This window comes from Chelonia mydas, chromosome 2, assembly GCF_015237465.2.
Source record: "Chelonia mydas isolate rCheMyd1 chromosome 2, rCheMyd1.pri.v2, whole genome shotgun sequence".
NCBI lineage: Eukaryota > Metazoa > Chordata > Testudines > Cheloniidae > Chelonia > Chelonia mydas.
The window spans coordinates 244,808,811-244,825,112 of NC_057850.1; the positions used below are offsets into that span (position 1 = coordinate 244,808,811).

At 43.8% G+C, this 16,302-nt stretch overlaps 1 protein-coding gene across 7 annotated transcripts in view; it reads right to left on the minus strand.

Annotated features, from left to right (window-relative positions):
- Positions 1 to 16,302, minus strand: part of DPP6 (dipeptidyl peptidase like 6) — an 812,601-nt gene that overhangs the window by 256,962 nt on the left and 539,337 nt on the right. The window contains exon 1 of one of the 7 annotated variants that reach the window (XM_037891094.2): positions 3,595 to 3,700. The exons of the other annotated variants lie outside the window; for them this stretch is intronic. The gene's annotated coding sequence lies outside the window, so the exon portion shown is untranslated. Of the gene's footprint in view, positions 1 to 3,594; positions 3,701 to 16,302 lie in introns of those variants that run through there. 7 annotated transcript variants of the gene reach the window in all.

Below are 16,302 nucleotides of genomic sequence, written 5' to 3' on the forward strand. Positions count from 1 at the left end.
GGATAGCTCAGACATAGGTGAGAGGTTTATTGCAGGAGTGGGTGGGTGAGATTCTGTGGCTTGCATTATGCAGGAGGTCAGACTAGATGATCATAATGGTCCCTTCTGACCTTAATATCTATGAGTCTATAAGGCACTCAACCCAAGGCTACACAAATCCAGCAGCCGTTCACACCACAGTGGGGGATGCAACTCTCCAAGGGATCACTGTTGCCTCTGTGCATTGTGGGGGAGGATTTAAGGCCCTGTGGGATTTAAGCCTTACAGCGTATGAGGAATTGCATTTCTGCTCTTATGCTAAAGAATAACATTTTATTGTCACAATAGCAATAGAACCTGCAAACTTTGAACCTAGAAATGCTGCATGTAGCATGGAGTACCCATTTGTATTCACTAGGTAACCATGCCCTCTCTCAGCAAACCACTGAGGTGATAAAGCAGCCTGCAAGCACTGAGTCTGCAATAGGCTTACAGATTAAAAACAGCCAACCTTCCAGCCAAACAATTCACGTGGACATCTGAACACGCACACATGGAATGTAAATTGTGAAGGGCTTGGGAATTCCAGTCAAAACAATGTTTTCTGAGTGATGAGAAATAGCAAGCATGACAGGCTGAGGTGAAGAGGCTGCTCTGTCTGTGATCAGCGCACAGATAAGTACCATACAAACGGGCCCAATCCTGCAAGGTGCAGAGCGGCCACAGCTCCCACTGATTGATTTCGAGAGCAGAGGAATTAGATTGTGAGAAAACAAGGACAGAATGAGACAAAGTACAAAGAAGAGGAAATTTAAAGCAACAGAAAAAGGAACTCGGGAAAGTCTGGTGGGAGACAAACACAACAGAGAGATTAATAGAAATGCAATGAGTGGGAAGAGAAAGTCCAAGAACAGGATGGTGAAGAAGCACTAGCATAGCCAAGCTTAGAAAGTAATACTGATTTTATTCTGCATTCATGATATGAGAAACTGTAATTTTTTTGATATATTAGAGTGTAGGTCTGGTTCTGGCTTAACTGCTCACTTTGGGTAGTACCTCTCTTGCTGCAATCAGTGGGATAACTTGCATAGTAACTCAGTGCAAAGGAGGCAGAGCTGACTCAGAGTTTCTCTGAGGGGCAGGCATTGTGTGTTCCTCAGCATAGCACCAAGGATTCAGATGACGCCAAACAAGAAATAACACGATACAAGCTCACTAAGCCTTGTGCTGCTAAAATGCTTGCTTTGTAATCCATATAAACAAAAACTACAGCTCGCCCCCAAAAGTGGGCAAAGCTGGAGTGTTGCAATGAAGCCTTATAAAATTAAGGTCTCATTTTTACCAGCCATGCTGCAGTGTGTCTTTCAATCTTCTATGAAGTGTAGTCACAAACAATTACAATTAACCCCCCCAAATTACTGGTGAATCCACAACCCAATGCACATCCCAAGCACCTTGGTCAGAGGCTGGGAAAAACACAACGAGGAAAGGGAGAGAAATCCTCCCATCTACCCAGTCTTTGGGGTGGCACCAAAGCTGCTCTGCAGTGGGGGATGAGGAAATCAGAGAACCTATGTACCAGGGAACTTCTAGCTCGCAGCCTAGGCACACCCGTGACTGACCCACAATTTTACCTCCCCACCTCGCTCACTCATGAGTATTGCTACAGAACGATGTCCAATGGAACTGGCCTCCATGACACACAGAGGTGTGCCCCCTCGTGTAGCTCATTAGGAACACAGTTCTCCAGCCTCAACTCAGCTCCGCTCTCTGCCAACAAGCAAGGGCCTGGTTACCTAAGGGACAGCTTCTCTTCCCTTGTCATAGCACCATGTCTGGGACCTACAGCGGCACTTGAGCTGACCACACCCTAGTTAAAAAGGGAGGGAGCCTGTGCCTGGGCATTTCCAGGCAGATTCCTCGGCTCTCTGCTTTTTATTTGAGGGCTGTTACTCAGCAGTGCAGAAATAAGCGACCTTTTAATATACTCCCAGACACTGCTGTAAGGAAGCAGCTAGGAACAGGGAACAGCTTGCCCATAACAACATGAGTACAGCCCTTCATTCTGGGAGGAAACTCATTTTTATCTTTCTGGCATTATGGGTCATTATCGTTTTACTGCCTTTAGCACTTTTTGCATGAAGAGCTAAGACGAAAACTTTTCTAAATAGGTGATTTACTGTAATTTAGCTAACTGCTGAATATCACATTGCATTGGTACATTAAGTAAGCACAACATGACAGAGTGTGCTTTATTATGCAAGAAGTAGTTTTAATCATTCATCACTTCAATGCAGCACATACCCACTGCAACAATCTGATGCTTTTTCAGTGGCAGCATTCAAGTAAAACAATTATATCCCAGGCAAATTAAAGGTGGAAAGAGCCCCCACCATCTACATGCATCTAGCAGCCTTTTAAATGTACATGTCCAAGCTTAAAAGAGAGGCTGAGGTCTCCTAGAAAAATATATACATCAGTTACAAAATTCTATTTATATCTTTTGTCTGATCCCAAACCCTGGAAAATCCAAGTTAGAAAAAGATTAGTTTGTCCAGATACGGAGCAGAACTGGGACCAAACCCAAGTCTTAAACCCAAAATTTGATGAGGTGGAGTTCCGGATTAAGAGCCAGATTATGTGACTAGCTCTAAGGGTCTGAACCACCCCCCCAGGTCAGAACAGCCCTGGTTTGGATTGGGATCCCAGCTTTGTAGTTCAGGTGTATCCATCTTTGGTAAAGCTGTGCTCGCTAAAGATCCGGGTGAGAAACAGGGACCTGATTTCAGTTTCACAGAAGTGCCTCTACGCTGGCTCTGGATGCTTTAACAATATGGCAGCATGTACAAAATACTTAAAATAGACAAAAAATACACAAACAAAAATCCCCCACACAAGCACACCCATAAACTGCCCAACCTATCCAGGTCAATATAAAATCTCCCCAAAATAACAACAGCAAAAACCACCTCTAACCACCCACAAACTTCACAGAACCCCTGGGGGAAAGGTGAGGTTTGTGGTGAACCAACCAAGCACAGACAGGAAGTTCCAGAGCCGAGGAATCTGCCTGGAAATGCCCTGGCACAGGCCCCCTCCCTTTATAACTAGGGTGTGGTCAGCTCAAGTGCCTCTGTAGTTCCCAGACGTGGTGCTATGACAAGGGAAGAGAAGCTGTCCCTTAGATAACCAGGCCCTAAATTGTTTAGGGCAAGCTAGGTTAAAACCAACACTTTGATCTCCACCCAGAAACTAAATGGCACTCAGTCCATGGGTCAGCCGTACCCTATGCAGGTAATCTCATAGGCCAGGTCACCTTGTAGTGGCTGCTCCTTTTAAACTTCCCCAGATCCACACAGTTCTCAGGCAGAGAGACTCCAACAGTCGGCTGCTGGTGGGAGCATCACTCCGGGACATTACTTTTCTCTCCCGAACGCATGGGGGCTTATCTGCCTCATTTAGCTTGGCTTCACACAGGGGAGCATGTGACCCTAAGTGTTACCCATAAATGTAATAATCCATTTGACACCGAGAAGAAACAGAATCTATGAATAAATTTTCATTAAAATGTGACCCCACGGCTGGCTCTCTTAATCCCCCTGTGCGTTTCCTTACCTCTTTGCCTCTGCTCCCAACTGCATTACAGATGTTAGCAATCCTGATAGAGCACAAAGCCAGTTAAAAGAAGTTTCGCTCTTTCTCTTCATGTTCAGGCCGGCAGGGTGCTTCGGTTGCAGTACAGATTGAAGGAAATGTTTGAATATTAACAAGCAAATTAGACTGTGCCTGTAGCTCTGCATTAATGTTTTCATTATCCCTGAGTGCAGTATTGGATGATCCCTTTACTTCAAGGTATGCCTAGCACACTGATCACCACAGTATCTGAGTCTGTTTATAAGTAAATTAAAAAAAAAACTCAGCTGCCAAAAGATTTGAACTTAATGCCTTTGAAATGCAAGGCAGGCCCTTTATTCAACAACCTACGCATTGTCGTTAAACCGCCTGTGGAAACGGATTGATGTCGGATTGGCCACAAGAGGGCACTCCTCTACAGAGTCAATAGGACCATCTTGAGAAATGCAGAGAAATGATGCTAAAGAATTGAACAGGACCTGGGGCAGAGGACCTAGCAAAGAAAGGCAAGTGGGTAGCACAAAGAAGTGCAAGGCAATGCACATTGGGAGAAGTAGTTTGGGATTATACATACACACTAATGAGTTTTAAACTGAACAGCAACTATGGTGGGAAAAAATAGCATCAACTAAAATGTTTTCTTCTCCTTGGACGCGTCAAATTTCTCTACTGCACAAACCCCCTTCTCTCCCATAGGAAATGCTTTACCATATCAGATCAAAGATCAATCAATTTTGGAATCCTGCAGTGGCAAGTACCTGCTTAAGAGGTATAAACCCCACATAACAGACTATTATGCAAAAACACACTTACTGGGGATGTTCCTTCCTAATCACAGGCAAACTTGTTGGTTTATGTACTGAAGCATGAGGGCGGGCTGATATTGCTTATAATTCTTATCACAGGTCGTTTAAATGTGGTGGATAATATTATGTTCAAAAAAATGCCCAATCCTTTTTTCATTATTGCTAAGCTCTTGGTCTCAATAAGACCTTGTGGCAATGAGTTCCACAAGTTAACTATGTACTGTGTAAAAAAAGATCTCCTTTGAACTGTTTTAAATGGGCTGTATTATAATTACTGAATAGCTGTATTATGATAAGCTCTGACCTTCTCTATACCATTCCTTATTTTCAATGTCTCTATTATGTCACCTCTTATTCATCTCCATTTCAAACTAAATTGGTGGCATCTTTTAAATCTCTCCCTATATGGATGCCTTTATCATTTTCTTTACCCTTCTCTTTACCTTTTCTATTTCTGCTACAACGTATCTTTTTTAGATGACTGACCCAAATCCAGTGTAGTTTGTGAGCAAGGTGAGTGTGTCCCATCAATTTAGATAACAGCATTATATTCTCAATATTATTCTCTCATGCTCTTTCTTAACACAGCCTATCATCTTGCTTGCTTTTTTAGATTGGCACGGCACATTTATCAGATGTTTTCAATTGCCTGCCCAACAGGGACAAAAACCGAATGTGGGGCCACAGAATTCCAACACCACATCTCTCCTTTTTTTATGCCCACATCTCCATTGAATGGACATTTTCATGAGAATGCTCCTATCTGGAAAAAATGGGGAGGGGGGTACGGAAGAAAAAAAAAGACTATTTAATATCTTGGTGGCTAATTCCTACATAAATTAGACTTCTCGGAATTTTTTTCCACATCTCTTTCTGCATGAAAACACAGAAAGAATAAAGTTTAATTGATTAGTGTTGTCACAGCAATATCCTGGATTCTCCATCTACTTCAGTACTGGTTTCAACTGGAATTTTGCCTGAGTAAGGACTGCAGGAAAAGGCACAAAGGACTTGTCTGCATGCAAGTCTCCCTTGGAATAAAACCTGGAAGAAGGACCGAAAATCCCCCCTGCCTACCCACCCCCAGAACTGCATTTACAGAAAAAAAAATCTGAATGTAAGGTACCAGTTTTAATAACAGAATCAATCCTGCCCTCTGGAATGAAAGTGAAGAAAGGAAAGAGCCTTCCAAGTGAATAATAAGGGTCTTGGTTTATGTATAAATCTTCCATGAAATGTTAAATTCATTAATATAAATAAATCAAATGGTACAATAAACATCAGCAGCAGTGAAGGTGTTAACATATTGCCCTGCTAATGTACTTCAACCCTAGCAATACTATTGATGAGATGACAGTTCTGTCTCCACGGTCTCCAGTCTCTGCGGACACAGCCAACAGGTTGGCCCCTTAGTGCCTGCCGTGGCAGTGGGGTTTCTATACAGGCACTGGTCTGCTAGGGATTGGACAAAAATCATCAGTTCGCTTCAGCTATGTCAATATGATCTAAAATGGTAAGAACACAGAATAACCAGTTGAAGGACTGGGAGAGAGGGAAGGAATGTTTTTAAATGTTCATGGAATGGATAGAAAATGTAACAGTCTCCCACATAGCAACCAAGGGTAAATGAGAGTCTGAAAAGGCATTCCATGTGACTTAAGCCCCATGGCAAGTCTGGAACATTGCCATGTTTTGCTTCAGCATGCAACACTGCCTTTCTCCTAGATTTTCTTCACTGTTACTATGTCTCTTATGTGGTCTGCCAGCTCTTGAAATCAGACATGCTTTCAGGCTGACTACCTGCAATACTGCCAGCCCCCAACAGGAAAGAATCATGAGTCAGGCTCCCTCCAAAATCATGAGACTGGCTTAAAAATCATGAGATTTATGAATAGAATATCATGTTCTTTTCATTTGTGTTCTCATTTTTTAAACCATTCTAGTGCCCTCTGGTCACATTCTCAAGCTTTTCTCTGCAAGCATGAGGGCTACAAACTTACATTTTTTAAATGAAAACCAGGATTCTCAAGCTGTCACTTGACTCCAGGAGTTCGGGCCTTTAAGTAAAACATGAAATATCAAGGGTTCACAATAAAATAATGAGAGCTTGCAACACTGTACATGCTAGCTCTCTTTCTGGCCACACTGAGACACATCACTGTTTTGTTTTTAAAGTTCAGGTCTCTTTCTCTCAGCCAGTCAAAGGCTTTGGGCAGTAGCCTCTCCAGCAGGACTTTGTCACTGCATTTTATTTCACGCCTCCCATCCCTTAAAAGGACAGCCGTAGTTTTGTTTTTCAGTTTTCTAAAATAGGTGCTGGAATGAGGGGTGCTGCCCCACCCCCTGACTTGAAGTGGCTTCCATCATATGCAGGGTTTGTAGTTTGGTTCAATAGCTCTCAGCACAGACACACCCCATACAAATTGTTCCTGCACTCCTGAATGAATGCCAAGTTTTACTTTGTCCTTTAGATCCAACAAAGAACACGTTAAGTTTTATTCTAAGTAACTCTACACATTTTGCTTCAAATAATCTGAATGAGTATCAAACACCAAAATATTACAAAATAATGAGAATATTTCATATAAATGAGTGCAAGAATTATAGGGCTATTTAAAATGTATGGATACTGCATGAAGTGGAACAGAAGTCAATTTTGTAGAAGACATATTACACTAAATCATCATTTCTCCCTACCTCAGAGATCCCCTTTTCCATTCTGGGACCACCACAAGATTATTTCACTATCTAGCTGGGATTCCCCCTTACACTGAGGTAGCCAGTTCTGAAGAAGTTTATGACAATCAACGTTAAAACCAATACCTTGATCTCTACCCAGAAACTAAATGGTACCCTAACTGGGAAGGGCAGAACGATGTACTAGATTGTTTGATACTATGTGGTATTATGCCAACTTTTTATGTGATGCAACGTAAAGAGTAGGTCTTGAGACATATAGTCTTGAATTCTGATACAAAGCAACCTGAAAATCTTTTGGCTCTTCTTCTGGGTCAAGTTAACTATATTAAGGGAAATTTTGCCTTTAATTATCATGACATCTTAGTGCTTCTTTCCTACTCTTAATTTATTCTTCACAGATATGAGAGATTAGAGGGCTCATATTTTGAGACTGGATTACATTTAATTACCCTGTGATGTTCTTTTGATTCTAAATTCCCACAGTTTCCTGTAATGAATGATGTAAATCCAACATAGTGTCTCATGGGGGTGGGGGTGGGGGCAAAGGGGGAAGAGTTACATTCTGGCTTATATCATTAAGCTATTGAACACCACTACAATCAAGAGATCTGAAAGTCACAAGAGACTTTCTTTGCTAGATGAGTAAGTCTTTACCCAGCACATTTTCAATTACAAATATCTGATATAAAGTTTAATTACCAGGAGTATGGTATTCCCCATTGCTGAATTATTATGAAATTAATATTTTACAGCACAGGGCAAGTGGAGGAATATGTACTGCGCTCTTCCAATTGTCTGCATCTGCAACTAGTACTGCCTGCTCAATAAATGCAATTGGGCCTGGAAAATATTATTTGGGCCAAGTCTGAATTCCAGCAGGGAATCAAGAGTTGAGGAGAGGAAGGTGATCAGGAACAGTGAACGTGGATTCACCAAGGGCAAGTCATGCCTGACCAACCTGATTGCCTTCTATGATGAGATAACTGGCTCATTGGATATGGGGAAAGCAGTGGACACGATATATCTTGACTTTAGCAAAGCTTTTGATATGGTCTCCCACAGTATTCTTGCCAGCAAGTTAAAAAAGTATGGGCTGGAAGAATGGACTACAAGGTGGACAGAAAGCTGGCTAGATTGTTGGGCTCAGAGGGTAGTGATCAACTGCTCAATGTCTAGTTGGCAGCTGGTGTCAAGCGGAGTGCTCCAGGGGTCGGTTTTGTTCAACATCTTTATTAATGACCTGGATGATGGGACAGATTGCACCCTCCGCAAGTTCGCGGATGACACTAAGCTGGGTGGGGAGGTAGATACTCTGGAGAGCAGGGTTTGGGTCCAGAGTGACCTAGACAAATTGGAGGATTGGGCCAAAAGAAATCTGATGGGGTTCAACAAGGACAAGTGCAGAGTCCTGCACTTAGGACGGAAGAATCCCATGCACTGCTACAGGCTGGGGACCGACTAACTAAGCGGCAGTTCTGCAGAAAAGGACCTGGGGATTAGAGTGGATGAGAAACAGGATATGAGTCAACAGTGTGCCCTTGTTGCCAAGAAGGCTAGCGGCATATTGAGCAGCATTAGTAGGAGCATTGCCAGCAGATCGAGGGAAGTGATTATTCCCCTCTATTTGGCACTGGTGAGGCCACATCTGGAGTATTGTGTTCAGTTTTGAGCCCTCCGCTACAGAAAGAATGTGGACAAATTGGAGAGAGTCCAGCGTAGGGATTAGGGGGCTGGGGCACATGACTTACGGGGAGAGGCTGAGGGAACTGGGCTTGTTTAGTCTGAAGAAAAGAAGAGTGAGGGGGGATTTGATAGCTGCTTTCAACTACCTGAAAGGGGGTTCCAAAGAGGATGAGCTAGGCTGTTCTCAGTGGTAGCAGATGACAGAACAAGAAGCAATGGTCTCAAGTTGCAGTGGGGAGGTCTAGATTGGATATTAGGAAACACTATTTCACTAGGAGGGTGGTGAAGCACTGGAATGGGTTACCTAGGGAGGTGGTGGAATCTCCAACCTTAGAGGTTTTTAAGGCCCGTCTTGACAAAGCCCTTGCTGGGCTGATTTAGTTGGGGTTGGTCCTGCTTTGAGCAGGGGGTTGGACTAGATGACCTCCTGAGGTCTCTTCCAACACTAATCTTCTATGATTCGAAGTAGAGAGCGGTGGAGAACTTGGGAGCTTCTTTAGGGCAACACCGGTAAGTTACTAACTAATGTTCCCTACAAAGCTTGGGGTCACCTAAAAGGTAGCCTTTCGGCTGCTGTAGACATAGACATTTCTGGAACGCTCTGCTCAAGATGATAACTGTGGGCTAAAGTGGTTGGTACCCTAAGCCCCACCCCAGAGCCCACACTCCCAACCGAAGCCCTCACTCCCCTCCCCGTGCCCCAAGCCCCTGCCCCAGCCCATATCCCCCTCCCGCCCTCTGAACCCTTCGGTCCCAGCCCAGAGCACCCTCCTAAACCCCAAACCCCTCATCCCCAGCCCCACCCCAGAGTCTGCACCCCCAGACAGAGCCCTCACCCTCCCATACTCCAACCCCCTGCCCCAACCCAGAGCCACCTCCCGCACCCTGAACCCCTCATTTCTAGTCCCACCCTGAAACCTGCACCCCCAGCCAGAGCCCTCACCCCCTTCTGCACCCCAGCCCCCTGAGCCAGCCCGGTGAAAATGAGCGAGTGAGTGAGGGTGGGGAGAGCAAGTGATGGGGGGAGGGGTGGAATAAGCGGGGGGGGGCTTTGAGAAGGGGATGGGAGGGATCTCAGAGGAGGAAGGAGGTGGGGCAAAGGTGTTTGATTTTGTGCAAGTAGAAAGTTGACAACCCTGACACTGACGGGTGAGTTGACCCGTTGGCTTACAAGAGCCACCATAACTTCTAAGTCCTAAGACTTTGTTGTTGTTCATATCCCTTTCAGAAGCAGTTCTGTACTTTGATACTGACCTGTTCAAAAGTTGATGTTAAATAGCACCAGTTGCCATTATGATATAGTTTCTGATATGTTGGGATAAAGGGGCTCAAACAGCTATTTGTTAGTTCGATACAATGTATCCAAATTAGCTGATCAGTGACCTGATTTTTTCTATAGAAGTTAGGTGTATAGTTAGCGTGAATACCAACCACAAACACAATCATCTGATTTGCATGTGTAGACCTGGTAAGTGCGCATGCAAATCAGGCATGCCCATTGTGTAGGCAATTAGTCACACCGACTTCTAAAATTATAGATTAGATAGAATAAGCCTCATTCTTTTCCCAGTTATACCAGTGTAAAACCAGTATAACTGCATTGCCTTCAAAAGGAGCAACTCTTGATTTAAACCACCACAGGTAAGAGGAGAATCAGGCCCTGTCTTTTAACTGGTTGCAGATTCTTAAGCACGTATGTTGAATTTGTGGTGTTATAGGCTGTAAACAGATGTGTGGGAGCTGCATCCCGCTCTTTCAAAGTCCCCCACAAATGGAGTAGCTCAAATGTAGTAGTTTGCCATTCCTACCCCGCCCCCTCCGTTATCCTGTTTATAAAGAGGCTCCCTTGGCGAATGGGGTGCTACAGCAATAATTCTGTCCATCTGTCACTTTATAGAGATAAAGCACTACACCCAACAGCTATGTGTTAGCCACTAACACTAGCAGTCCATAATCTTGACGTTGTCTGGAACCATTCTGTGCTGCCACACACCACGTAACAAAAAGAATGGAAATGTAGTTTGGGTGACAAGGGTAGAAGATGACAGATGAGGAGGAGGAACTGAAAGGGAGAGCTGGCATTTAATTTTCATGGATCTGTACCTCAAACCTGTGAGCAAACATATAACGCAAAAGCAGTCATCCTGGAGACCACACCTGCTACCATTCCAAAATGTTCTCCTGACACCCATTGCTCGCTCAGAGGCACTATCACAGCAGGAGGTATGCATGAGTGTTCCTTTGAGAGGAAAGCACTAATTTTGCTGAGTGAGAGGAAACAGGGTAATTGCTTTTGCATACCTGACAGCTGTAACAAGTGTAGAAACCCTGCTTGCTGACCCCACCTGCAGCACTGCCCCAAGAAGGAGTCACCTCTCTGTCTCCTTGTGTTGACTGCAGTGTTGTTGTAGCCATGTCAGCCCCAGGATATGAGAGAGACAAGGTGGTGAAAGAGCTCGAAAGCTTGTCTCTTTCCCCAATGGAAGTTTGCCCAGTGAAAGATATGAACTCACCCACCTTGTCTCCTTGTGTTAAGGAAATGTATGTATTCAGATCTTGCTCCTGTTGAAATCAATAGGAATCCTGCCAGTGACTTCAATGGGAGCAAGACCAGGCTATCGGGAGGTTGTTAGGGAAAGTGGGTATTAACCGAGTCCAGGATGGAAGGCCAGGCAAAGGTTCACAAAGCTCTCTAGGTAATGCTGTAGAACAACTTCCCTTTCTCTGGCTCTGAAACCCACATTGCTCCCCATTAACCTATCCAACTTGCTGAAGCCTAAAACATCTTTTCTGCCCCACTGTTCTGCCAATCCTGCACTGCCTTCTAATCTCCTTCAGTATTTCACTTTTTTACTCCTCTTCCTCACCCCCAAGGTCTTGCAAAGCTCTGACCCTGCCTACATTTCCCCCAGTTCCCTATTCACGCCGTCAGCTTTGTCAATGCAGAGCATCTTCACAACTTCTCTGGTCCTCTCCCAGACATGACTCTGCAACTTCTTCTCACACCATGCAACACTACTCTCCTCCAAATCCCTCCTCATCAGTCACTCCTTTCATCCAGCCTTTCAAAGCTGACCTTCACTCCTCATTTCCGGCTCACGGGTTAGACTCGGTTCACTCCGCCTGGTATGAAGCAATGACATAACGACATCTTCAAATGGGGGTGCTTAAAGTTAAGCACCTGACTCCATGCTCAGGTATCTCAATAAGTGATCTGACTTTCAGAGGTGCTGAGACTCAACAGCAACCGTTGAGGTCAGTAGGGGTTATGGGTGTTCAGCACACTTCAGAAAACCAGGCCATATAACAAGGTACCTAAGTATAGGGTTAGGTGCCTATTTTAGGCATCAAGCTTGAAAGTCTTGGCCTGCATACACAAAAAAAGAATGTCCCTTTCTTTTACTATGGCAGTCCAAATTTTCCCCAGAGCTTCCCCGCTCACTCTTTGCTCATTGTCATCCCTTGCTGTGTTCTAATTTTTTTTGTGAAGTGCATTGCATACTATTACACTGCAGCCATAAACAATAATATTACGGTATAATATATAATGTTAAAGGGAATGATGCCTAGGAGCGGATGGTCCAGGAGGAGGAACTTGCCTAGAAAGAGTCCTATCAATAAGACACAAGTACTAAGCAGAATTGTGGTTGGCCAAAGGATGCCCAAAGCCTTTCCATTTAACAGCTATATGTAGCATCACAGCATTTCTAGCACTGCAGAGAAGCACAGCCTTCCCCTGCAATGCACTAGGATGCATTTAAAGCGAAAGAACAGACTGTAGCTTCACACCAGTATGCTTCTGCAGACTAAATTAATTTTCAGGAGGGCCAGATTGATTTCCTGTTTCCTTCTCTTTAGCAGCAACGAAACAAAACAGGTGCATGACAGAAGTGTAAATATGCTTGTCCTTTGATTCCCTTTGTAACATCCTGCACTGAGCATGAATGATCTCCATGGCTTTGGGGGCAGGCGCTCAGGCAGGACAGACCATGGGCCTATATTAATTCTGGTTTTGCAACATTAGGCCTGAGTTCATTAGGGCACTTAAGCACATGAATAGTAACTATCTTTAAGCACATGAACAGTCCCACCGACTTCCACAGGACTACTCACATACTGAAAGTTGTGCATGTGCTTAAACTCCTTGATTAACTGGTGCACACAAACTTACAAAACCCTAGTAAACAAGCCTCATGAAAGGAATAGGGCTGGGATGGAAGGAACCCAATACTCAATCCCTGGGCAAGGTAGCTTGATATCCCTGCCATGGTTCAAAAACTGGCTGCATAGGGGACTGTGGCTAATGTATCTGCACACCGGAGGTACCTGCAGCCTCTCAGACCCTTCCCCCACCTGCTTCTCTTTCCCCTTCAAGCCTTAGAGGCCATGAGCACATTGAAACTGCTGCAGATCTGCAACATTGCAGGGCCTTCACCACCCTCTGCACCTGGGGGTAGAAGCACTTAGACACCATGACAACGGACTTGACAGCTAAGATTTCACCCTAATGCGACCAGGGCAAGAATGGGCCTGTGGTTTTTGATACATCCATCACAAAACATTGCAGTTGCACACAAAAGGGCAAAAAGCACACTGGAGTAGAAAAAGAATAGGCAGCCATGAATGATGATTCCAGCATTGGCCACAGTCAGGGGTGAGGGAGGTCTCTTTTCAGCCATCTCAGCAAAACACATTTGAGAAAGCAATGAAATAAAACTTGAATAATTAGGAGTTCAGATAGCAGAAGAGCCAAGCAAAAATGAAAATATAACAGGCCTGATTCTTTTCCCACTTCCCCCCAGAATCACACCAGCATTAATGCCAGTAGAGTAATGCTGAATTTACACTGCTGTAAGTAACAGGAGAACCAGGATAAGTATGTTGCCCTAATCTACCAGCACCCACATCTGAGAACACTAAGATGTACTTAGTTTCAAAAGTAGATGAGTGGGATGTATTTAAGAGGAAAGATTTGAAACAAGACATCTGAACTAGCACCAGGGATTGACTGGGCCAGGAAGATGAACTATTCTCCCACTCCTGCAGGAAGCAGTCCAACATCCTGTAATTACTCATCCAACACCCACTGAAGTCAATGGAAGGACTCCCATTGACTTTGACAGGAGTTGGGTGGGTGCCATACTCAGTCGCTCCCCTGGTCCTCTAAATTCACTACAGGAGCAGTTTGGGGAAACTTGCAATTCCAGCTAACTGTGCTATACCACTGCGACTTCAGTCCCCCGGAATGTCACTGTGGCACCTTAATTCATACTTCTTTAAAAAGTGAAAAATGTTAGCACTTAAAAAGTTCTAATACTTATGCAGAGTGAACCATAAATAATTCATTTACTCCACATGCATCTGCATCATTTGAAATGCATCAGCGGTTCTATCAATACAGTGCAATGAATTTACATTATGCAGAATAGGCTTGGGGACATCAAGGCTCTCAGGGTGTTGTTGATCTGAGCATTATTACTAAAGGTAAACTGAAATAAATTACCGCTGCTAGTACAAGACAACATTTTTCAGCATGGTAAATAAAACATATTAGTTCTAGATCATTAAATTCAATATCAGACTTTAAAAGAGCCTAGAGATTTATTTTATAATTGTATTAGTAAAATATACAATAAAACTAATGTGATGTTCAGCATAATGAAAAAAAGGCTTTGCTTTGTTTAGATCTCAGTTATTAGGTAACATTTTCAAAAGGGCCTGTGACTTAGTCAAAAGCCTTTGACTTGCAATGAGAGTTAGACTCCTAAGTGCCTACGCCACTTTTGAAAATGGGACTCAGGTCCTTCTGAAAACTGTACCTCTTGTGTCTCTTCATGTAGGAGGAGGAATATTATGTCAGTGAAAAAGGGTAATCTTGTGGACTGGGACTCAAGATAACAGGGCTCAGTTCCATTACTCAATGTCTCCGTGCCTCAGGCCTCATCTGTAATATGGGGATAATAGTACTCTCTGATTTTCATCCTTTGACTGTCTTTTCTGTTTAGATTGTTAGCTCTTTGGGTCAAGGACCAGCTCTCACTATGTGTTTGTACAGTGCCTAGCACAATGAGGCCCTGCTCTCAGCTGGGGCCTCTAAACATTACCATAATACAAAAAATAAATAACCATGTGTTGCCAGATGTCACAGCAAACACTAATTCAACTGGGGCTGGAAAAACATCCTGTAAATAGCAGGCACTGGCGGCACACTCCATCCAGTCAATTGCAGTAACCAGTGAAGTGGCTGCTGTTACGTTTCCCATTCACAAAGAAAACATGTACTTTTGGGGGGGGTGAAATGCACTTGACACTAAGGAAAAGCAACAAAGAACAAATGTAAGTCTCAGTGACCTAGCCACCTGGACACGACTCACAACACTGTCTCCCTGTGTAAAGGAAGGGATGCTCCTGAGATCTGAAAGTGCAGAAAACAGACGGACAGTTTTTTAACTGGTATAAATCAGCACAGCTCCCTGGCACTTAATGACACTGTGGCGCTTTACACCAGCTCAGAATCTGGCCCACCGCATTGCTTCCCTACATTTACATTGCTACACACACTACAACTGCCAATTTTTTTCCTTTAAGGCTGTGCTTACTCACACTGAGAGCTGGAGCTGTGATCCTGTCCCCCAGAAGACATCTTGTGGGGCTGATTTAGATCTTTTTCACCTGTAATCAGCAGTTTGGAAACCATGGGGAATTATTAAAGATGGGTCATGGAGACATGAAGATTCCTGTGCTGCTCTGAATTCAGGAACCAAAACCTTTAGGGTTTGCATCCATGAGTTCAAAAACACCTCAACTCCTCAAAAATTCTAAGGGTTCACAGCCAAAGTACCAGTTTTGGCTCCTCTCTTGAATTTAAGAAAATCATCTAACTTATAACAATCTGCCAATACAATAAAAACACACAAACCAACTTAAAAGAGATACTCAAAGTCTGAGGAAGATCTGCACTCTTAGCACTTGAAGTGTAGCTATGTCACACTCTGAGGTCAACTCTCATCTCATAAGAACATAAGAATGGCCATACTGGGTCAGACCAAAGATCCACCTACCCAATAACCTGTCTTCCAACAGTGGCTGGTGCCAGATGCTTCAGAGGGAATGAACAGAACAGGTAATCATCAAGTGATCCATCCCCTGTCGCCCATTCCCAGCTTCTGGCACACAGAGGCTAGGGACATCATCCCTGCCCATCCTGACTAATAGTCATTGACGGACCTATCCTCCGTGAATTTATCTAGTTCTTTTTTGAACCCTGTTATAGTCTTGGCCTTCACAACATCCTCTGGCAAAGAGTTCCACAGGTTGACTGTCCATTGTGTGAAGAAATACTTCCTTTTGTTTGTTTTAAAACCTGCTGCCTATTAATTTCATTTAGTGACCCTTAGTTTTTGTGTTATGAGAAGGAGTAAATAACACTTCCTTGTTTACTTTCTCCACACCAGTCATGATTTTATAGACCTCTATCATACCTCCCCTTAGTCATCTCTTT